We start from the raw sequence: 24352 nt of genomic DNA, 5'->3' as shown, positions 1-24352 counted from the left end.
ATTGTATCTAGGATAAACATCAAAATGAAGTAGTTATTTTTTTAGAAATACTTATAACTTAAAGAAATCATTGGTTTTGTTTTGCTTTTTTTAAAAATGTCATTGTTTTCTGTGATTTATAGTTGTTTTGTTTTGTTTTTCCCACTGAGGGAGCTTTACAGCCTTTGCATGACTTTAGTCACAAGATGGTCCTGGCAAACCTGAAATGTGTCTTACATTATTGAATATTGCAAACTGCTCAATAAGGACTGAAATTGCAAGGGTAAAAGTGCTCCTTGAAAAAAACACTAGATTGCATCTGGGTTTTGGTATGAAAAACTTGTCTTACTCTAAAAAATAGCTTTTGTATAACAATCAATAAATACACTTCTACAAAGTGGTTCGGTGTTCAGTCTATCAGAGGTTGAAACTCCGTGCTGCCTGCTAGGCCATATTTCATCCTGGAGTGATCCTCTTCCTTTGGTCATTTAATGTTAACTCAATTACCAACAAGGTTTAACCATTCTACATGGGAGAAATGTTCCAGGACAGCCAGGGCTACACGGAGAGACCCTGTGTATATGTGTGTGGTGGTGGAGTTAGAGGTTAAAACCCCAAGTGAAGGAGAATCAAAGACTCTCCTCTCCATTCAAAACCTTAAAAATGGAGACGCGACCTTTATGCTAGAGCTCAGTGAGTACTAACTTATATACCCTCTAGCTCCAATGCATTCCACAAATACTGCCATCCTTAATTTCTTTCTGGTTCTAGCCCCAGTAACACTTCAAAGAACTAAACAGAAATGGGAGAGCACAAGTATATCCGCTTAGGCAGATAAGAGAGTTACACACACAAAAAAAAGGTTTTTTGCCAGAATTATTTGATGCATACCAATGTTGGGTTGCTTTTTTTTCCACATAGTTGTTGCCTATGGTCATCTTGCCCACCTAGGGGTAAAATGTCTTTCCTGATAAGAGCTCAGGGGACTTAATAACAGACCTGAATTTAATGATGATTGTAGCCCTACATTGCACACCCAACCTTGAAGTATCCAGCTTATGTGTCTAGTGTGAGGCAATCAGAGCCTAATGGCTTGTCAATCTAGGGTAGTAAACATTTCACATCCCAGCATCCAAAAATTCTCTTATCTCTAACGGGCCTGGTTAACACACTACTTACCTTTGGGGTATTTTTAAGGCACCACTCCTTAGCTAAACTCCACTTGTGTGACTTAACAGATTCCAAAGCAAAAGTCCTTTATAATATCAATTCTTTCAATTTTAGCTTCTCCTACATCAATGATACAATGCACTAAAAAGGGTGGGGAAGAGTAGATATCCTCTACAAAAAGACTAAGTTATGCGCAGTCATAGTTTTGAGCTTTTAATTTTTGTTGGCTAGAATTACTTACAAGTCAGATGTGGTGTCACATGCCTGCAGAGGCAGGAGAAGCTCTGTGGATAAGTTTGAAGCCTGTCTGGCCTACATATAAAGTTCCAGAACTACACAGAAGAGACCCCATCTCAAAAATGTAAACAAAAATTAAAATAAAAAGTAAATAATTAGTTCCAAGCCAAGAGTGATGGTCCATAGTTGTAATCCTAGCACTCCTTTGGTTGAAGGCTAGAGAGAAGATACAAGGATTGATACTAGCCTGGGCTAGGTAAGTTCCAGGCCAGCCTGGCCTATAACAGCAATAAACAAACATAAGCAGAGTGCTGACCTGTGGTTAACTAAGATTGGCTTCCTATCCAAGTTTGATGAGAATCAACTGTGGTAAAGAAAGGACTTAGAATTCACTTTAAGGTTTAGACATCACAACAGCTTCCTCACATCCACCAAGAAAAAGAAACCTAAAATCATCTAACTGTGATTCCCTATTCCTGAAGACATCTTAAACTACCCTTTCACTCTCCACTCCCAAACTCTGCATGCCTTAGTCCTCAGCACAGGCATCTTATGTGAGTAACATGCTACCCACTTTTATTGGAGTAAAATTTGGTAACATGGCCATCAGTGGCAGCTACAAATGGAAAAAGCTAGAGCCAAGGAGGAAAAAAACTAGGAAATGAAGGCCAGAGGTCAGTCTTTCCCCTGTGCTGAGTGCTGGCTCTGGAACTGTCTGGCAGGCCAGGTCTCCTCAGGGATTTCTATGACTCAGCATCTCTCAGAAGAACTTTGCAATTTAACCCGTTTGTCTAGGGGGTAGATTGACAAAGAGGGAAAAAAATAAAATTTAGGCCAAGAGCAAATCTAGGTTACGAAACAGTCTGTTAAGTGCTTCTTCCTGTTTTACACAAGTCTAAGAGCAGATGTGGAGATGGTTCCAAGAAAGCAAAGAAGGAGCCACAGGGACTCAAAGTGAACCTCTCTTCTGTAGTGCAGGCATTCACAACAAGCAAACATGGCTCAAAGGATGGAGGCTCGGAAACACAAAGGAACCTTTTTTTTTTTTTTTGGTTTTTCAGAGACAGGGTTTCTCTGTGTAGCCATGGCTGTCCTGGAACTCACTCTGTAGACCAGGCTGGCCTCGAACTCAGAAATCCACCTGCCTCTGCCTCCCGAGAGCTGAGATTAAAGGTGTGCGCCACCACGCCCGGCTCTGAAAAAAACCTTTTTAAAAGGTACCAATGTACTTCTTTAATAAATATACACAAGATGGTGTAATGATATGGCTCAGTAGGTAAAGGCATTTGCCACTAAGCCTGTTGATCTAAAGTTCCATATTCACAGCCCGGAAAGTGGACAAAAAAAATCAATTTTGGTATGTTGTCATCTGATCTCCAGATGTGTGTAATGGTGCACATGTGTGAGCAAACAAGAACCACACAAATAAATAGCTGTATTTAAATTTTAAATTTACAAAAGCAAAAAAGATTATCAATTTTCTTTTTTTTCTATTGCTGAAAATAGATTTTTCCATAATATACTATTTATGGTTTTCTTTCCCCCAACTCCTCTCAGAGCCTCCGAACCTTCCCTCCCACCTAAAACCACACTCTTGTTAGAAAACAAATCAGCATCTAAAAGCTAGATCAGTATAAATAAACAAACAACAAACAAATAAAACAGAACATGACAAAACAAAAGAAAAAGAATGAAAGAAAAGCACAAGAAACACAGCCCAGGCTACATTTGTTAACAGTGCAATTTTAAAAACAAAACTTAAAGAAAGAGAGGGGGAGGAAGGAAGGGAGGGAGGAAGGGAGGAAGGGAGGAAGGGAGGGAAGGAGGGAGGGAGGGAAGAGAGAGAGAGAGGGACAGAGAAATAAATTTGGCTGATTTTCCAAGAACTTTTCAAGAAGGAAAAAAAATGGCTGGGCATGGTGGCGCACGCCTTTGATCCCAGTACTCAGGAGGCAGAGGCAGGTGGATTTCTGAGTTGGAGGCCAGCCTGGTCTACAGAGTGAGTTCCAGGACAGCCAGGGCTACACAGAGAAACCCTGTCTCGAAAAACCTAAATAAACAAATAAATAAATAGATACATAGATAGATAGATAGATAGATAGATAGATAGATAGATAGATAGATAGATAAAAAAGGAAAGGAAAGGAAAGGAAAGGAAAGGAAAGGAAAGGAAAGGAAAGGAAAGGAAAGGAAAGGAAAGGAAAGGAAAGAAAAGGAAAGAAAAGGAAAGAAAAGAAAATTCTTTCTCTACCAGGCATTAGGAATTTCTGGATAGCCAGACATGATGACACATGTCTGTCATCTCAAAACTCAGGAAACTGAAGCAGAGAAATCCTGAGATTAGGTCTGACCTAGGTTACAAAGCAGGTAAAGTCATTTGCAAAGTTTGCAATGAGCAGAGTTCAATGCCCAGATCCCACAAGGTAGAAGAGAGAACTGCAGGCTGCTGTTCTAACTTCCATACATGAGCCAACTGCACACAAGCACAAATAAGTAAAAGTAAAAATAAAAAATTTAATATCATACCTGCCAGTCTTAGGGTACCTTTTCTTAAAAAAGAAAAACAAAAGCAGAAAATAGATATTGATTTGTAACTACTAACACTTTACTCTGAAAAGACTACATTATTTTCACACTGATCTTTTTTTAGGATTTTTAGTTGTTTGTGAGAGTATGTGCACGTGAATGTAGCTTATCTCAGAGGCCAAAAGAGAATGCCAGATCCTCTAGAACTGAAGTTACAGGTAGTTCTGAGCTACTCAATATGGGTGCTATAAATTGAATCGGGGGTTCTCTACAAGGGCAGCAAGTGCTCTTAACCACTGAACCATATCTCCAGGCCCTCATGTCAATTGTCTTTGACAGAAAACACAGTTGGAAATAAGCTAAACTAGTGACATAATGACATTTGAAAAAGATAGGCCTATGCTTGGAAAATACTACCCAGATTTCTCATTTTCTTAGTGAAGCCAAACACCTAGGCCCCACCCCTCTCTCCACAACCTAATTTACTTGATGTTTCTATTTCTGTCTCACCATCCTGTCTGCTTGTCCTAACAGCCTAGCAGATGGGTAGTTAACATGGTACAAAGAACAGAGGGGCTGAAGAAATGGCTCAGTTGCTAGAGTGCTTGCCTTGCACATGCCCCCAACACTCCATAAAATTGGACATGAAGATGCACATCTATAATCCCAGCACTTGGAAGGTAGAGGCAGGACGAATGGAAGGTCAAGATTATCCTTGACTACACAGCAGTTTGAGGCCAGCCTTAGATACAGGAGACTCTGGGAGGAAGAGGGGGAGGGGGAGGGGGAAGGAAGGGAGAGAGGAAGAGAAGAGGGAATAAGGGAGGGAGGGAGCAGACCCTATTCTCCTGCAGGGACTCAGCTAAACGGTGTCCTTCCACATAAAAGGTAAGGGAGGAAAGGAAAAGAGAGAAAGGAGAATAACAGTGACATGTAAGAGCTAGATGCTTGCCGGGTGTGGTGGCGAACGCCTTTAATCCCAGCACTCGGGAGACAGAGGCAGGCGGATTTCTGAGTTTGAGGCCAGCCTGGTCTACAGAGTGAGTTCCAGGACAGCCAGGGCTACACAGAGAAACCGCGTCTCGAAAAACCAAAAAAAAAAAAAAAAAAAAAAAAAAGGGCTAGATGGTTGAGAAACAGTACCTTCCCAAGAGTGCAACTTTCACTTATGTTGCAACTGATGACATTAGCAACCAACCAGTAATTACCATATACCAACTACTCTAGAGTGCATAAAAAGTATTGAAGGTACAAGTGCTGCTATCAAGAATCTAAATCAGTATTCTATGCTCTTGACTATGGATGTTATGTGAACAGAAGCTTCCAATTTCTTTCTACTATGCTTTCCTTGAAAAAATGTACTATAATTTAAAACTGTGAAACAAATAGGCCTTTATCGACTTTTAAAAAAGGCTACAATCAGGACTGGTGAGATGTCCAGCACTACTGCCCTTGCCCCTAAATCCTATTTGCATAAAAACCAGCATGGACCCTTGAAAAGGAAAAAAAAAATCAAAAATAAAAAAAACCCTAAATCTCCTAAGGAAATCTCTTATTAAAATCATTTTCCACAGCAAATAAAAGATTCATTTATTAATCTGAATAATAGGAAAGAATTACTAAAGCTGAAAAATGCATCTACAAAGAAAAAAAAAAAACAATTCACAAGTAACAGAAACCTTACTAGCACCCTTGGCTTTCAACTGGTCTTTGTATAGCTATCTGTGGAATTCTGGACAATTAATGTTTTCCCCCAGTGCTGGGGACTGAAGCCAGGGTTTCACACATGTGCTGTACATTACAGGTATATACTTCCTAACCTGGCCCTTCAGAAAGCCTCACCAATTCCCCTTCCATATGGGTCAACCTTGTAAGATTTGACTCTTACCTACAAAGTGCATGAAACTGCGCCAATTACCTGCTTCTCCTGGTGTTTAGGCAAAACACTTTCTTGTTTTGGGAACAACCCTGGCTTCCACCAGTTTGGTGCTAGGCAAGCTCCCCACCTCCACCCCTAATTGTGACTATGCAAGCTGAAAATCAGAGTCTTAAACCAAGAAGTTCCTTATGTAACCAGCTCTCGGGGCTCTCAGCATCCATCAAGAGCTTATTTCTAGACTTAAGAGTAACCAGACTCTCATACTTAGGTCATCTTCCCTGACTCCCAGAAACAGCAAAAGCTGCCCTGGCTTGCTTGCCCATAATAGACAACTATGCTTGCTCTATCTGCCCTGTGACTCTACAGCTATTCTCAACTAATATAACCCTCCACCTCCTTAAGGAAACTGTGACTTACTCAAAGGGATGTTATTGAGAGTGACAAGCAGATATTTAAATGTGCCTGCATTCTACCCTAATTTATCTAATGAAAGAAGCACAAAGACTTGCCCTAGGATCCCTTGGCCCCAGTACATAATATATCATTCAGAGCACAACCTGACCAGACTTTCCTGGCACTAGCCAAGTCAAAAGCAGCTATGGCCATGTCAATGACTACTGGGCAAGTAAGAGACACTAAAATATGTAATGTTCTGAATAGGGTAGTACTATTTGTTATGTAACATTACTACAGCAAAAAGCTGACTGCTACACTTTTAAACTTTCTAAAGCATAAAACTCTGATCAGCAAGCCAAGTTTTCTAATCCCAATCCCATTGGTTTTCCTCTACTATTCTGTGGTACCATAACCCAGGTACTATGGATTTAGGCCCCTACAGAGTCACATACAGCATTCTCAAACTTTCAGGAATGGGTCTTACCTGCTACTTCTGCTGGCACTGTGGCAGTCTCTTCAAACTTAGTTCAACTCTCAGTGTTAAAGTCAGAGTCCACAGAAGTGTCTATGGTTGAAACTCAGAGAAAGTCCCAACAGCTCAAAGAAGCAAATAGAGATCCTGAGGTTCTTGGGAAAGAAGCAGGGCCCTGCTGTACAAGTGAAAGCCCCACACATGACCAAAAATCTAAGAGGAAAAGAAATCCTGGCTAAGTATAACTATAAAGGGACATAAAGGGACAGCATCTAGAAACTCAAAGTAAGGAAATGTTGAGCCTACAGAAAAGAAAGTAGCTTACTGCTATCTTCAAACTTCTGACCTTCAAAACTGTAAAATAGAAGTCTGGAGGGATCGCTCTGCAGTTAAGATACTTACTGTTCTTTCGGATAAAACCTCAGTTCCCAGTAGCCACATGGCAATTCACAACCACCTATATAACTCTAGTTCCATGCTATGTATTCTGCTATCTATCTAGTGCTCTCTTCTGGGTTCCCTAGACACTGCACTCATGTGGTACACACACTTACATGCAAACATACATAGAAATACAAAGAAAACCAATAATCTTTAAAAACTACAATAATGAGGTGGGTATTACTATCTTGCTTAGGGAGCTGGTAAGTTGATGGCCCTGTGATGAATTTTAAATTTGATTAACCAGAAAAGCACTTTCAGCCTTACCAATCATAACAAGTACTGATATCCTCACGGAAAACTGGATAACATCAGCTTTGAGGTCAGGAGAAGGAAATCAGTGATGGAGTGATTAGTTACTAAAGCACCAGCTTCCAGGTTGCTTTGCCAGCACCACAAAATAAAATAAAAATAATCTCTATATTCTCAAACCCAATCCTGGAATGTAAATTTGTCTCTCTATATATACAATTGGTACTGAAAAGTAAACACTTCATGATTTTACTACCATATCAGCAAAATTTGTGGCTCTGGAATGTTCTACCTGCTTGGCACTCCCAGACACCAAAAGAATGCCACACATACTTTTGAGAAAGTCAGGAAAGATTCCTGAATCTTCACCACAGAACAGCCCGCCTTCCTAGCATTCCTAACACTCCACCCAAAATGCACTGCTACAGAAGACACAGGTCAGCAGAAGCAGCTGATCTCCTCCCCCAAAAAGAACTTGCTGTATGTTCTTGCATGTTGAGTTCTGTGTGTGTGTGTGCATTTGCATGTGTGTGTACACATGTAGAGGCCAGGGGTCAACCTTGTGTGTCTTCCTCCAACATACTTTCCACCTTACTCTTTTTGACCTAGGATCTCTCAATGAACCAGCAGCCCAAGCCAGCTGGTTATCCAGTAAGCCCCGGGGATCCTTCTTTCCCCGTTTCCCCAGCACTGGCAGCACCAGTGTGTACACCCATGCCCAAACTTTCACATGGACACTGGGGCCTCAGTCAGATCCTCATGTTTGCACCACAAGCACTTTACCATACCGAGCTGTTTGCTAAGTTGACCTCTGGGTGGAGGGAACTGAGAGAAAGATGGAAAGAGAAAGGAGAAAAATGGCAGTGCAGGCTCAATTGGCAGCTGAACCACACTTAATTTCATGCACAATACTGTACCTGTGGACCAATCTCCACACCTAATATAATCACGAGAAATTGCTGACTATGACTATTCCCTATATCTTTCACCTCACACCCAAGCCCTCTCTACTCTAACCATTTTTCAACATGGGTAAACAAGAAAAATATTAACTGAAATGCTGAAGAGGGCTCACTGTGTAACTGCTTGTCAAGAAAACTCGAGGACTCGAATTCAAATCCCAGCACCAGTAAAAACTGCTAAGCACAGTGACACACACCTCTAATCATAGCTCTGTATATATGGGGACAAGAAGATGAAATCTAGAGCTTGCTGGCCAGCAAGCCTGGTTCAATCAATGAGCTCCAAGATCATTGAGAGATCCTAACTCAAAAAATAAGGTTAATGGCAATTAAGGAAGACACTTGAAGAAACCTATGACTTCCACATACATGTATACACACAATTAAACATGTGTGTACACATACATAAATAAGTTAACTAACAGGATTTTTGTTTTATGGCTTTGGTATTTATGTTTTGTTGAGTCAGGGTCTTACCATGCAGCACTGAATGTCCTGGAACTTGCTATGTAGACCAGGATGGCCTTGAGATCAGCCTGCCTCTGCCTCCCAAGTGCTGGGATTACGATTAAAGGCACATACCAACCACCATGCCTGGCTCCAATTTTTTTTTAATTAGGAGCAAAAAGACAGGCATTAAAGGACACGTGTAATAACTCCATTTTGATGAAATATAAATTCTAAGCAAAGCCAGAATGACAGAAAGGAGATCTGTGGCCAGAGGGAAGATGGGGGTGATGTCATGATGCCAGAGGATCTCTTTGGAAGATGATGAAAATATTCTAGAATTAGAAATGCTGAGTACACTATTTCTTAAACACACTAGGAAACTTCTCAACTACACACTTTAAAAGGTCAAGTTGTGTGCATTCTTGGGAAAAATGTCATTGTAAAACAAACAATGCACACTTAACACAAGCTCAAGGTCCAAGGTTCAATCTCTAGCATCCACCCCCTTTTCTATCTAGCCCACCCACCCTCACATTCCTATCCCCCAGTCTCCCTAATACATTACCCCATCACCAGCTTAAAAAAAAAAAAAAAGCTAAAGCATCTGCTATGATAACCATGTACTTTGGCTATTTTTTAATTCCAGCATCTCATAGACATAGTCCTCTTGCTATCAAATATTCCCTACAAGGAGGATATAGGCTCAGAAGAATTAATAAGTTAGTGAAATTTACAGGTTTAGGAACGCTTAGAGAGTTGCAAGGTGCTCCCCAGAACTCACATGGTAGGTAGAAGGGAGACCAGATCCCACAACTTGTCCTCTGACCTCCACTCTGGAACTGTGGCAAAGGAGCATATGTGAGCATGTGCACATGCACACATAAATAAACATAATTTAATTTTTTAAGTCATAAGGTCCACACATCCCCTCCCTGAAGTCATGTAAATTAATTACTACAGAGGAAAATCTCTATGATAAAGCTGAGCAAGCAACAAGATCCAGGGATGCAGCTTTTGTGAGCTGTCACCCACACTGGAGTGGGATTTTTAGTGATATAACTGCCTCTGAGTCACCTTTTCTCTTGTAAGTAACCCTAAAGAACTCATTGGTTCACCAAGCTAGACTTGGATGAAATCATTGGTCAGTCATACAGTACCTGAAGTGATTACATATATTCATGAAATTATCCCGAATAAGCCCTCCCTCCTACAGCATCTTCAGAACTGGTTATGCTAAGAAGAATGAGCTCTGCTCAGCAGCAAGAGAAAAGATGTAGGGCTGAGGTTTTGGACTCAGAGGCAGAGATCCACCTAGAATTCACAGGATGGATTCCTGGCACCACCTACAAACAAGAAAGACAGAACCAGGAAGTTGGTAATCATGCAGACTTGCTTTCACACAAACATATCTTTTCCCCGAATAAACTAAATCAATATTACTAAAGCTGGCCATGATCTAAATATTTTTATGATCTCTAGCTTCTTCAATATGGTCCTGTATCACACTTCTCACAAGAGACTAGCCAAGGAATTCAAAGTGGGTCGACGAGCTTGAGTCTGGCTCTATGAAGGGTGAGGGTGCATAAAGGATGGAATTGGTTTGGCTATGAAAGAAAAAACAAGTAATGCATTCCATTTACCATTAAGTCCCAGCAGGCACAGTAGTACGTTGCAGACTTAGACATAGTAAGTATGATTACCAGCCTGTCACACATAAGTAGGTGCTTACCCATTCCAAGACTCCATCCAAGAGCCATACCAGCTACAGGCAGGGATCAATAAGGGTAAGCCTCCATTTGATGAGGAAGGCAGAATTTCAAGGCTGGGGTGTAAAGATGATTAGCACCCTACCTTGCTCACCCCAGGGGATCCCCAATAGATTCTTCTTGCCACCAAGAAATCAAACCCAGGAGTCATATTCAACCACACATACAAAAATGTGAAACCTAGTGTCTCAGCTACCAGCAACCTTAAAAGACAAAGAACAGTATGGGAGAGAAAAGTGTCAAAAGAAAGAATGAATTCCTGGTCACCATTTTTAAAGACTTCCTTGAAGGCAAGAGCCCTTTAAAGTGTGTGTGAGTCTTCCAAAGGCAGCTGCCTCTGGGAAGCGGGTTAGGAAGGCAGACCCAGGCACTACCTAACAAAGAAAGAAGCTTGTGAGTGGGACCTGGCCCTTTTATATGCTAGCAAGCCCACCAGGGGCCAATTCAACAACCTCCAGTATTTATTGTCATACATTCACCCCAGGGTCTGAGGCTGTAGCTCACTGGTAAAAGAATTGCCTAGCAGGCACAAAAGGTTAGTTTGGGGGTGGGGAAGAAGGATCAGAGATTATCTGAGGGCAGATCAGGGGTATCCAAATGTACAAGTAAGATTACCAAAAGGTACTGGGAAACTGGAGAGTAGGAAGAATACTTGGTATTTGGTTGTCATCCAAGTTTTACAGATATTTATGTGTGCACACGTATGTGTACCAAAAGTTGATTAAATGCATGCTTCATTCCTACTTTATTTTCAACATAACTTAATAAAAACAAAAATAAAGTAGGTGAAGCTAAACAGGCGTAAAATGATTCCATATAGATTAAAAGTATGAGGCTGCATATTTGCACAGTATTGCAGAACTTGCTAGGAAAAAAAAGTCTAAAAAATTACTCTACCCTATAGAACACTGTTATTCTAGAGAGTGGCAGAGACAGAGATTTGCACAGCCTGGGCTCTTTTTAAAGCAGTATTTTTTGTTTGTTTGGTTTGGTTTGGTTTTTGTTTTTTTTCAAGACAGGGTTTCTCTGTGTAGCCCTGGCTGTCCTGGAACTCTCTTTGTAGACCAGGCTGGCCTCGAACTCAGAAATCCGTCTGCCTCTGCCTCCCAAGTGCCGGGATTAAAGGCGTGCGCCACCACCGCCCGGCTTAAAGCAGCATTTTTCTATTTCCGGTCTTAGAAAAAAAAGAATGGATTTTCATTTGGGATCACTGCCAAATTGGCAACATACTGAGTTCCAGGCCAGCCTAGGCTACATAACAAGCCTGTATCAAAAATACAGAAAAAGAGCGCTATCTCTGAAAGAAAGCCAGGAGCCACACAGAAATTGCAAGGGAGCAGACAGATCTGTGCAGGCTAGAGTCCTGTAGCAGAAGCAGACAAGAGCTGGAGAGGAGGCTGCAGGCCACACAAATTGCAGACAGCAAGCTCATGAATTCTTAAGTAAAGCAAGTGTCAGTCAGCCAGGCCCCTTCAGAACAGAACCCACACAAACGAAAAGCAATTCCCAGAGGAAAGCCCCAGGTCCCCAATTCTTCTATCTGCATTGGCCATTCATTGTTTGTTTATTCATGAATAGACACTTCTCAGGGGGTAGAAAATCATCCCCCCTTTTCTAAAATGGGCTCCTGAGTCTTGTAAACCCTTTGTTTTATAAAAATAATGCCTACTTGATGGTCAGTATCAAAGGCTTGTGTTTCATCTATGAAAACAATCAGAAGGCCAGGGGGCTTCATGAACCATCTTTATGAACCATCTACATATCTCCTTTATACTGCAGTCAAAAATTCTAAGAGGGCTCAACCAGTCAAGGTGCTAGTTACAAAGCCTGAGAAACCTGAGTGTGATTCCCGGGACACAGACAGAGGCAGAAGGAGAGAACAGACTTCACAAGATTTTCAAACACCCAGGGCTAGTGCTGTAGCTCAGCTGGAGAGCTGACCTCAGATGCATTAAGCCCTGGGTTCCCTTCCCAGCATCTGCATATAAAAAGTATAGGAGGCCATGCCTAGAATCTGCCATCACTCTGGAGGTTGAAGCATTAAAACTACAAGTTTGAGGCCAGCCTGAGCTACACAGAGATACACCACCTCAGAGAGAGAGAGAGAGAGAGAGAGAGAGAGAGAGAGAGAGAGACAGACACAGACAGACAGAAAGAAACTGAGGTGGGATGCCAATTAAACTAACACGTCAACCACTCCCCTTGGTAAGGAGGGGAGGGGAGAGCAGTATTAAGTCTAATATTACAACTCCGAAAGTTTAATTAAATCTAGAAAGGGTTCTAAAATTTGAGGAAACAAAACACTTATCCAGAGCTTGGCGATGGCAGGGTTAGGGAATCAACTGACCACTGGACATGAACTACAATGAGAATGTTCTACAACCTTCTAATACTGAGGTCTACATAGGTCACTTAAGATGGTGACTTTCGTGGCATGTCATTTAAACCAACAATGCTGAAGAACAGTCACTTCGATAAAAAAAAAGCAGACTTTAGAGTTCTATGTCCAGGGTGGAGGGGATGGGGGAGTATCACTCAGTGGGAGAGAGCATGCATAAGGCTCTGCCTTCCATCTCCAGTGCTGCAAAAGAAAAATAAATAAATGAAAGTGAGGTCTATGACAAAGGAAACATCCCCGAAGCTGGTATCTCCAGCAACCAAATCTAAAGCAAACACTGAGGGCAAGGCAAAGCAAAACAAAGGGAGCTGCTGCCCACTCCACATTTAGGACCATCTTATTTCAACTCTAGGAGATACACAAAGCCAAACACAAGCTGCTACCCAGCCCCCCCTGGTGTGCTTGGGGAAATTCCACTCTCATGAACATCTGGGACACCAGAAACCCACCCACAGAAATATATTTGTTGTCCAAATATAGAACACTGAATGGAAAAGTAAATAGAACAGGAAATCAGAGAGCAAACCATGAACTGAAAAAAAGTGAAGACATCACAGAAAAACAAGATTACGGTAATGGCCTCCTGCTGCTCATTTACTATGACATGAAGAAAGTAAGATCCCCACCCAAAAAAAGACCAATTCAACAGGGCAGAGCATGGTGATACACACCTGCAATTCCAGCTTTTTACAATGAGACAGAGGATCAAAGCTTGAGGAGGTATGGGGTGACTGACATCTGCAATACTTACTGGGAGACTGATACAGGAAGACTGCCATGAGTTTGGAGTAAATTCTAATTCACACTGTGTTACAAAGACTGTCTCAAAAAGATTTTAAAAAAATGGGGCCTGGAAAGGTGGCTCAGCAGTTAAGAGCATTTGCTCCTCCTCCAAAGAACCTAGATTCAGTTGCCAGTGGTTTACAGCCTTCTGTAACACCAATTCAGGAGATCAAATGAACTCCTATGATCTCCTCAGGCAAAGGCACACACATGGTGCACAGACATGAAGGAAAAACACCCATACACATACACAAATTTTAAATATAATCTTTTATTTTAAGTTTTGGCCACTCTAGGTAATTTTATAACAGTTTGTTTAAATGGAAAAAAATAAAACAAAACCATATTTTCTGGTTTTGTTGTTGTTGTTGTTTTTTTTTTTTTTTTGAGACAGGGTTTCTCTGTGTAGCCAAGGCTGTCCTGGAACTGGCTCTGTAAACCAGGCTGACTATAACTCAAAGATCCACCTGAGTGCTGGGATTAAAGGTGTGCACTAGCAACTATGACTGGCTGCTGAACAATATGTATTTTTAAGTGAGGAGGGAGGTCTGTAAATACCCTGACTGTAGTTTAGTTATAGGAGTATTTGGCTCATATGTACAAAGCCTTAAATTTGTTCTCCAGCACCATAAGGTTGGCATGGTGGTGAACACCTATAATCCCAGGATTTGGGAGGTAGAAGGAACAGCTATTTAGTCATCTTCTCCAATAGTGTCCTAAATGGAGGTAGGAAATAGTTCAGTGCTAGAGCACTTACCTAGCTTGAACAGGGCCCTAGGTGCCATCATCTTAATATCATAAAAAGAGCTGGCAAATTATTCCATGCCTTTACCTCTGGTATTTGAAGAACTCCACCCACATCTCTCTCTCTCTCTCTCTCTCTCTCACACACACACACACACACACACACACACACACACACACAGGAAAGAAAAAACTCAAAGTCTCTTGTTTTGACAAATTTTCCTGAAAACTCATCTAGGATACTCTAAACACATATATTCAGAAGGCAGCTAACTGGGATATTCTGAATATAGTTCAGTGTTATAATGTTTGCCTACCATGTACAAGACCCTGGGATCAATAACAAAAGAGAAAAAAGAAGGGAAGAGAGAGGGAGGAGGAAAAATAACAGAGAGGGAAGGGGAAGAAAAAGCCAGGAAAGGAAAAGAGAATGGGAGAAGGCAGCTAAGGCTAGGAGGCTGGACTGACATAGAAATGTTAATCTTACTCTATATTTGGTTTGAGAACACTAATGTAATTAACTTGGGCTATGTAATTTTGCTAACTTCAGATCTTTATAATTATCAGCCTCACAATTATTTGAACAGAATAATGATTTTTATTTCCATGGAAAATCCATGACAACTCATTTTAATAGCCTCATCTTCTAAGGGGAAGCCACTTTCATTCCTTGAGTGAATTCTGTCAACAGTTCTTACTCAGTGTCACCAGACAAAACATTTCATTCTGTATTCTCTCTGCCATGTTCCTGGACTCAAGAGCATTCATGTTCCAGTGGCTTTTCCCTCGTCTTGACCAGTCCCCTTGAACTCTCAGGAATAGTGCAGAAATACCTGTACATAGTAAGTATATTGTTTCAACACACAGGAAATACAAACCAGTAGGGTTCAAAGATACAGCTCATTTAGGCAATCCTTGGAGACAGATTTCTGAAATACTACAATCATGCAACTGGCTGTTGAATCATCAAATGGAAAATGACTGCTGTCACTCAACAAAGACATGAGGATGCTGGCTCAGACCTAAAGCAGTGTCACAGAATCTTGTTGACCTGCAGCATTAAACCAAGACCTGATTGGGCACCAGGCAAGGTCTCAAGCAGAAGTTGGGCAGTGGCTGGTAGACAAGGTATTAGGCCAGTAAGAATTTCTACCTGCTTTAACTTTCACTACAAAGAGAGACAGAGACAGAGACAGAGACAGACACTGTGTTTAACTATAATTCACATCCTATCCTACTGTTAACTGTACAGTGCCTATTTTAATCATGAAAAAACAACAGACTGAGTCTGAGGCAGAAATAAGTGTCTATTCCTACCAACCCTAGCATTTAGTCAACATAAAATATTGATCCTTAGCAAATCTGAAGGGAAAAAGTGGTCATAGCAAAAAAATTAATGTATGGCTTTCTAATTAGAATCTTGACACCTAGGCCTGAGGAAACGGTGTGGTTTATAATGCACAGATTGCACGAACATGGAAACGACTTCCTTCTCCAGAACCCACATAAAAGGCAGCTGCAGTAGTTTGTAATACCAGTGCTGGGTACATGGAGACAGGCAGAGCACCAGAGCTCACTGTCCAGTCAACAAATAAGCAAGCTCCAGTAAGGGAACTGTCTCCAAATATTAGGTGAGGAAGATGCCCAATGTTGACCTCTGGCCTCCGCACAGATGTGTAAACATGTAACTCACAATGCCGTGCACACATATACACAAACAACATGTATACACTGCTAGACACACAGATCCAAGTGATCCCACACACTTAACAGGTGATGGTTTAAATGAGACTGGCCCCGACAGGCTCATATACTTGAATACTTGGTCCCCAGCAGTTGAATTGTTTGGGAAGGATTAGGAGTGTGTGAGTGTGTGTGTGTGTGTGTGTGTGTGTGTGTGTGTGTGTATGTGTGTGTGTGTGTGTAAATCACTAGGTCTTGCTTTGAGGTTTCAAAAGCACACACCATTTCCAGTTAGCTTGCTTTGCCTGATGGTAGCTGTCTTCACCCGTGCACACCCAGCATTGCAGCACCAGGGAGGCTGAGGCAGGGGGAAACAGGAGGAATTCAAAGTCAACATCAGTCACACAGTAAATATAAGATCAACCTGGGCAACAAGAAATGCTGCCTCAACAAGCCCCTGTCAAAAAAGGACAACAAATAAAACCAAACAACAATAAAACAATATTTTTTCCAAAAAACAAACACAAAATGAATTCTCTATTTTATCCTAACTTACTCTCACATGACTGATCTATGGGGAAGAATTTAAGAGTTTTGCATACTCAAGTGTCCTGTGTTTGAAGATAACAGCCAAGCAGCCTAGCACCCACCTTCTGAACCACTGTAGATATTAAATGATATTTAATACCTGTTAGCAGGTTCTGTACAGAAAAATTACTGCTTTCTTTTTTTTAAGATTTATTTATTGTACTATATTTATGTGTATGAACATTTTAGCTGTATGGGTATATGTACACCATGTGCCTGCCTGATACACAGAGGCCAGAAGAGGATGACAGAGCCCCTGGGACTAGAATTACAGACGACAGTATATAGGAGGATTTGAAGGGAGAAAAGGCAAAGGAGAAATGCTATAATTATAATATAATAACCTGGAGCAGAGGGCATGAAGGGGTGCTACTTACTGGCTTGCTCCCCATGACTTGCACAGCTTGTTATCTTATAGTAAAACTTTGGACTACCTGCCCAAGAGTGGCACCTCCCACATATGCTAGGTCCTCCCACATCCATGAACTTACTTACCCACAGGTCAATTTGATGAAGACATTTTCTCAGTTGAGGTTTCTTCTCTCTTCTTAGATGACCTTGACTTGTGTCAAATTAAAAAAAAAACTGACCAGCACAGTCCCCAAACCTCTGGTTCATTTCACTATGCCACCAGCTATACAGATGCTGACAGAAGCAGCATCTATAGTCCACAATCAGACAAAAAGTTTGAGACACTCCTTGCCTCTCTATACCCTTTCAGGTTTCTTTTTTTTTTTTTAAAGATTTATTTATTTATTTAAAGTACACTGTAGCTGTCCTCAGACATTCCAGAAGAGGGAGTCAGATCTTGTTACAGATGGTTGTGAGCCACCATGTGGTTGCTGGGATTTGAACTCCTGACCTTCGGAAGAGCAGTTGGGTGCTCTTACCCACTGAGCCATCTCACCAGCCCCCCTTTCAGGTTTCTTAGCCTACCTGTGTGGCAATGAAATTCCAGGCTGACCAATGTTTCAATTGGTTCCTTCCTGAGTCTGCATAAGCTTGAGACAGGGCTCTATCTGAGAGTTCTCCTAATCAACACCACAAATAAGAACGTGACCGAAAGCCAAATCTAGTGATCTGTAACACACAGCAAGAAACAGAAAGTTTCGTGTATTCCTGGGCTCTGGCTGCTTGGGAGGCAGAGTTTCTCTGCCCCTCTTCCCCCATGCCCACAGGCCTGAACCATTCTTCAAGTACCCTATATCCTTTTTCCCTTTTTTCTATAAGCATCTGAAACTCTTATTGTACCTATCAGCAACTATGGTCATTTATTTCCTAACATACCCTGCCCCCAAATCACTGGTGTGCCTGCCAGCTGTGTACAACATGTTTGTAACCCCAGCACTCCAGAGGCTGAGAAAAGAGACTAAAGAGTTGCAGGCAGGACTAGAGAAAAGGCTCAGTGCTTAACACCACCTACTGATCTTGCAGAGAATCTGAAATCAGCTCTCTTCAAAAGGGATGGTAAGTGTGAGGCCCCGTGCCTATTCCCATTAGGATCCTCGGATAGCCCTGAGGTGACTGACTCTCTTCTATAGGTGAAAAAGAGTTCCTCAGAGGGAGGTCATGCTCAAAAATAAGCCATTGAGGGAGACGATTCAAAATAGCTTTTACAATGGACCCATACATAGTTCAAGTCATTTCCTGTGGGCATAAAGATATCTCAAGTAAATTCTGGGGTTCCCCCCTTTGAGCCCCAACTTCCTGATCAAGATTTCCCACCTCTGTGACCTACAGTGATCGCTCAGCACTGAACATCACAGTTTCTCAGCTGAGTGAGCCAAGACAGTTGATCCCTACCTCAGGTTTCCTGACACCTCAGATTCACCCTTTTTCCCCTTTAAAAAACTCACAGGTATACTACATTCAATAAACTGTTAATCTTTCACTACTAAATACGTTTTAAAACCACCTCCAACGAGGAAGCAAGATTAAAATCATTTTGCAAACATTTATCCTTCTTAATGTTTGAAAGATAAACTTTTTTTCTTTTTCCATGGCTATTTTTAGTATAAAGGAAGGAACTGGCCTTTGGAGACAGAGACTCAGCAAGATTTTCCCCTCAGGTCTCGCCCTCTGTCACCCTTCCCTCTTTCCCAGTACAGTGTATATCTGGAATCCCAGCAATGGTGAGAGGTCCAAGTTCAGTAAGAGCTCCTGTCTCCTAAAATGGAAGGACGAACTACAAGGAAGACAGCTAAAAATCAACCTCTGGCATATATGTGTGTGCACAAAATAATGTATACATCTGCATGCCCAAATGCACACATATGAACACATGCATATACCACACACAAAATATAAATTAATTAAACCAAGTATGGAATTTTTCATCCCAGCATTTAGGAGACAATGGCGGACAAGCCTGGTCTACAGAGCCAGCCAGGGACTATGTAGTGGGATTCTGGCTCAAAGAACAGAAAGAAAGAGGGAGGAGGAGGGAGAAGAAGGGAGGCAGAGAGAGTGAATGAGTGAATCCAAACAATAATAAGATTAAAATCAAAAGATAAAAATTGTGCATGAGGACAGATGCAAAGAGACTCCAGGAAACACACGTTGAGTTTTTCCCCTTCCTTGTCCTCTCTTACAAATGACATCGCTAACACATCCACATAACTATTTGATATGATATATCAAATAACTAATAAAAATACCTTGAATCAACGGCCAATGTTCAGGAAACACTAATAGCTATGTTTTTATTTTTGAAAGGAACTGACTGCTGTGACCAACACCACCTGTGGAAGCACTTCTTCTGTGGATCCTTTAATTTGGAAGACTTTGACCTCCTGAATTCAAACTCAGTATTTAGGATCTAAACTTCAAGAAAGGAATGGAAAGAATCCAAGGTACCTACCCAGAGTTTACAATTAGAGATTTCAGACACAGACCAGGTGAGGTGGCACAGGCCCATCATCTCAGCTATTCAAGAGGATCACCTACTCAAGGCTAGCTTAGTCAACCTGGTGAAGTCTTTGTCTCAGAATAAAATGGAGTTTGTGGATGTAGCTCCATGGTTGAGTACTTTACCTACATCTCATATGTATAAGACTTAATACTTACTATCACACACAAATACAGAAAAATCTGGGGGCTGGAGAGGTAGTTGGGCCAGCAAAGTCCTTGCAACACAAGCACGAGGACCTGAGTTTAATTCTCAGAATGAACACACACACACACAAGCTGTACAAGCTGGCCAGGCAGTAGTGGCACACACCTTTAATCCCAGCAGGGTCAGAAGCATGCAGAGCCCTGCGTTCCAGGCCAGCTTGGTTGGTCTACAGAGCAAGTTCCAGAACAGTCAGGTTACACAGACCCTGTCTTGGGGTTAAAAAAAATGCTGTGCCGAGGTGAACATCAGGTCAGAAGTCTGGCCTTTCTGGGAATCACCTGGCCAATGAAAGACCTTATCTCAAAATACATAGTGGGGGCTAGGCATGCTGGTAAGTGGCCTGACTTTAATCCTAGCACTTGAGAGACAGAATCAGCAGCTGTCTTCAGTTCAAAGCCAGCCTGGTTTACAAAACAAGTCCTAGGACGATCAGAATTATATAATGAAAGCCTGTCTCAATAAGAAAGGGGTGGGGGAGCCAGGAAGATGGCTCGGTGGGCAAAGTGCTTGCCGCTCAAGTATGAGGACCTATTCTCAGTATCCATGTAAAAATATAGGGATAGTGGTTGGTATATGCCTATAATCCTAGAGCTGTGAATGAGAGACAAGGAAGATCCCTGACACTCACTAGTCAGGTGGTTACTTTATACACACACACACACACACACACACACACACACACACACACTACAGTGCAGAAAAACTGGTGAGCTCCAAGTTCAATAAGAACCCCTGTTCAAAACATAAAATTTAGTATCAACTTCTGGCCTTCATATGCCCACACATCTGTACACATGTGCACAGGTAAACACTCAAAAACTGAAATCAAGATAGACAGCTGAGGAATGACGTGAGAAATTGATCAACAACATGAACATGTGCCCGCACACACACACACATGCACGCACACACACATGCAATTGTTTAAATAAACCTGCCTGTGAATTATTCCAAAATCAAAAAGCACCCTTCAAAAGCTACACTCAAATTCCTGCTTTGTTTATGAAAACTTCACCAAGTACCAGAACAGCTCTGGGCGACCAGACCTTTGCACATTTAACTCTGCTCAGTAAGACATGTTACTTACTGGCTGAATCTCATGTGCTGTTGAATCCATAAAATGGACTCCAATAGACCAGAGCTGTTTTCAGCTAATTCTAAGGACATATACATGTGTGACTCAGTAGCAAAGCTATAGGAGAAAACAATCCCCACATCATGATCTGCCTTCCAAGATGATGAGAAAGAAATAACTAATACTGATTGACAGATCCCTATCAAAATTTAATGGAAATCTGAGGGGTGGGAAAGGGGAATGGAATTTATAGATCTCTTGTTTCAAGTGCGAAAATCCACACTAGATAGGCAAGAATGTGGAGAAAGACCAAGTTTAAGAGCTGGGCTTTGGGACTCACATGCCTGTCCCTCCCCTATGTATGTATGAGTGCATTACTTGCCCTCTGTTAAGAATCAGTTTCCAAGCCGGTCGTGGTGGCGCAGGCCTTTAATCCCAGCACTCTGGAGGCAGAGACAGAGGCAGAGGCAGAGGCAGGCAGATTTCTGAGTTCGAGGGCAGCCTAGTCTACAAAGTGAGTTCCAGAACAGCCAGGGCTATACAGAGAAACCCTGTCTCAAAAAACCAAAATCAAAAAAAAAAATCAGTTTCCTTGGCTAAAGAATGGACACAGCGATTGTAATCCATATCAGAAAGGCCTATAAAGTCCTCATCTTAATGTGGTGTATCCAGTAAGGGATTTGGTGCCTAATTTGACACCCAAAACCCACAAGATGGAAAAAGAGAAATGACTCCTATACCTTGTCCTGACTTCTACGTGTGCAAGCACATACAAATAAATAAATCAAATGTAAAAAATTAAAATCTTCATTACAGGACATTCTGGTAAAGTGAAGTTTGTTTCTTTATTTGCATAATAAAATGCAAAGTTTTTGCTTGGTTTCTTTCTAGAATGGGGATCGAACCAAAGGCCTCAGGCACGATAGCTAAGACAACCTCTCTGTGCAACCAAACTGTGCCTGTTACTAACCTTTCTCTCTACCTTCTCTCAACGCTGAAATGACATCTACAAATGGGGACTGAACTCAGGGCTGGCCTCTTTTGCTAAGCCCTGATTGCTAGGCAACTGAGCTACATCATTAGCCCCTCCTTTTGATTTTTGCAAATGCATAAAATGATGCTCAAAAAAATTACAGAATTCCATGGTCCAGCAACTGGTCAAGTAGGTGGGCTTTTTCATAGTATCCTCTTGTTTCCAAACATTTGGAATGGACACAGCAGCTTGGATGCTCTAAGTAACCAGTTTCTCAGTTATGGTTCCCAGTAAACGCCCTCACAAGGTAGATTCACCATGTGACCATAACAATAAAAAACATAGAGCCTCTGATTAGTGTTCAAAGCCGAGCAGTGGTGGCGCACGCCTTTAATCCCAGAACTTGGGAGGCAGAGGCAGGTGGATTCTGAGTTCGAGGCCAGCCTGGTCTACAGAGTTAGTTCCAGGACAGCCAGGGCTACACAGAGAAACCCTGTCTCGAAAAAAAAAAAAGTGGTGTTCAAGGAGATAGCTCAATCAGTACATCGAGGACCTGAATTTAATCCCTGGGAACCCATGTAAAAATGTGAGTGCTACAGTCTGTATCTATGATTCCAACACTGAGGAGGATCCTTGGGGCTTGTCAGTCTAGCCAAATTAGTGAGCTTCAACTTGAATGAGAAAGAAACCCTATCTGAAAAAAATAACATGGATAGATAATTACCAACTAAAGGAAGACATCCCATATCAATTTCTGACATCCACCTCCTTCATACATATACACATGCAACCAGAAACATAAGTGCACAAACACATCTACATATACATGAGAACATTAAAAAACAGGCTTCAGGACCATTTACAATTCCACAGTCCTATATCACACTTCTGGTACCTATACTGTCTACTAAAGCAAACTTAAGTTATAGACATTAATATATAAAACCTGAAGGTGTTTATAATTCTCTGAACTGATCCAATTGTCTTGTTTATTTTTCTATTGCCTTGAAGAAACACCATGACCATAGCAACTTACAGAAGAACCCACTAGTACTTATAGTTTCAGAGGGCTGGTTGGAGTCCATGACTATCCATCGTAACAGGGATTGTGGCAGCAGGTAGGCATGGCACTGGAGCATGAGAGCTTACATCTGATCCGCAAGCACAGGCAGAGAGTGAGCTAACTGGGAATAGTGTGGGCCTTTGAAACCTCAAAAGGATACACATACCTTAAAAGGCCACACTTCTAAACCTTCTCAAAAACATTTCCACCAATTGAGGACCTAGCATTCAAATGGCCTAAGGAGGCCATTCTCATTCAAACCACAATAATCCCGCATCAAAGAAAATTATCATCACCCCAAGGATCCTGGTAGCCCACCCACCATACTAGAAGACAATCAGCTTCCATTCACAGTGTCCCTCAAAGGCCTTGCTTTGGTGTGACTCCCAGGGCCTAGAAAAATAGCAAAACCCAACAGCAAAACCGAGGTAAACTTGAAATGAGTATCTGCCCAATACCATTAAAAGGAGTAAAATATCTTCCTTTTTCTTTTAGTAGTGCTGCCTAAGTGGAATTCTCTGACCCAAGTAAGGACATATCCTGGGGTAAATGAGAGCCTTACACCCCAAATCACCCATGCCTGTCCTACAGGTGTGTGTGTGATTAAAGGCTTGAAAAGCTTTAGGGGGCCATTTTAATAAGTGGATCAAGTGAACTTCGACTTTCATCGTTGTACTAATTACACTGGTGGGTGGTGCCATGAAAATAATCTGCAGCACACTTGGACACGAAATCCCTTTAAAAATAAAAGTGCCATCTACACTCAACACTATTTCATACCTTGATATGTGTCTTTAGAAATGACCAATGGTAAATTTCATAGGCTCACCAAGACCTATTTGCTACCCTAAACCAAGACTGGGGGGGGGGGGGAGTAGGACAAAGCACTCACTCCTCCTCCTGTATTCTTGTGTCCTCTTTTAAGTTAAACCAGGGACTAGCTCAGAGAAAAACACTAGTCAGGTCAAGGCACACACACCAAAGCAGAACAGAAACAAACACTTGCACTAGCAGTATGGCTTAGGTTTTGGTTAGGGGGAGGGGAGCTGTTTTAGGTTTTGCCCCACAACACTTGGTCAGAAAGAAACAAGCCGACCCTAACTGCGGAATTTACAGTGCGGAGGCCTCTGAGAACGCCAGACGCTGGGGGAAAAAAAAAAAGAAAAAGAAAAAAAGAGAGAGAGAGGGAAAAAAAAAAGCCCCAAGCTCCTGATTGCTCACTGGTCACGCACGTGAAGCCCAGGCCCCATCCAGCACCAGCGGGCCTGTAGTCTCCTCCTAAAGTTGTCACAAAACCCGAAGATCACCGACGTTCAAAGGCGCACCCCTCCTACATAAACTCCTGCTCCCAGCACCCTTCTCTACGTAAGGGAAATTCCTAAGACGAGGATGTGGGTGAG

General features: G+C 41.8%; 1 protein-coding gene across 4 annotated transcripts in view; it reads right to left on the bottom strand.

The window, feature by feature from the left end:
- Window positions 1-24352, bottom strand: part of Tbl1x (transducin (beta)-like 1 X-linked) — a 153174-nt gene that overhangs the window by 126429 nt on the left and 2393 nt on the right. The window lies entirely within an intron of this gene.

This window comes from Mus musculus, chromosome X, assembly GCF_000001635.26.
Source record: "Mus musculus strain C57BL/6J chromosome X, GRCm38.p6 C57BL/6J".
Classification (NCBI taxonomy): domain Eukaryota; kingdom Metazoa; phylum Chordata; class Mammalia; order Rodentia; family Muridae; genus Mus; species Mus musculus.
The sequence above is the reverse complement of the archived record's forward strand: the minus strand, read 5'-3'. Positions and strand labels throughout refer to the sequence as shown.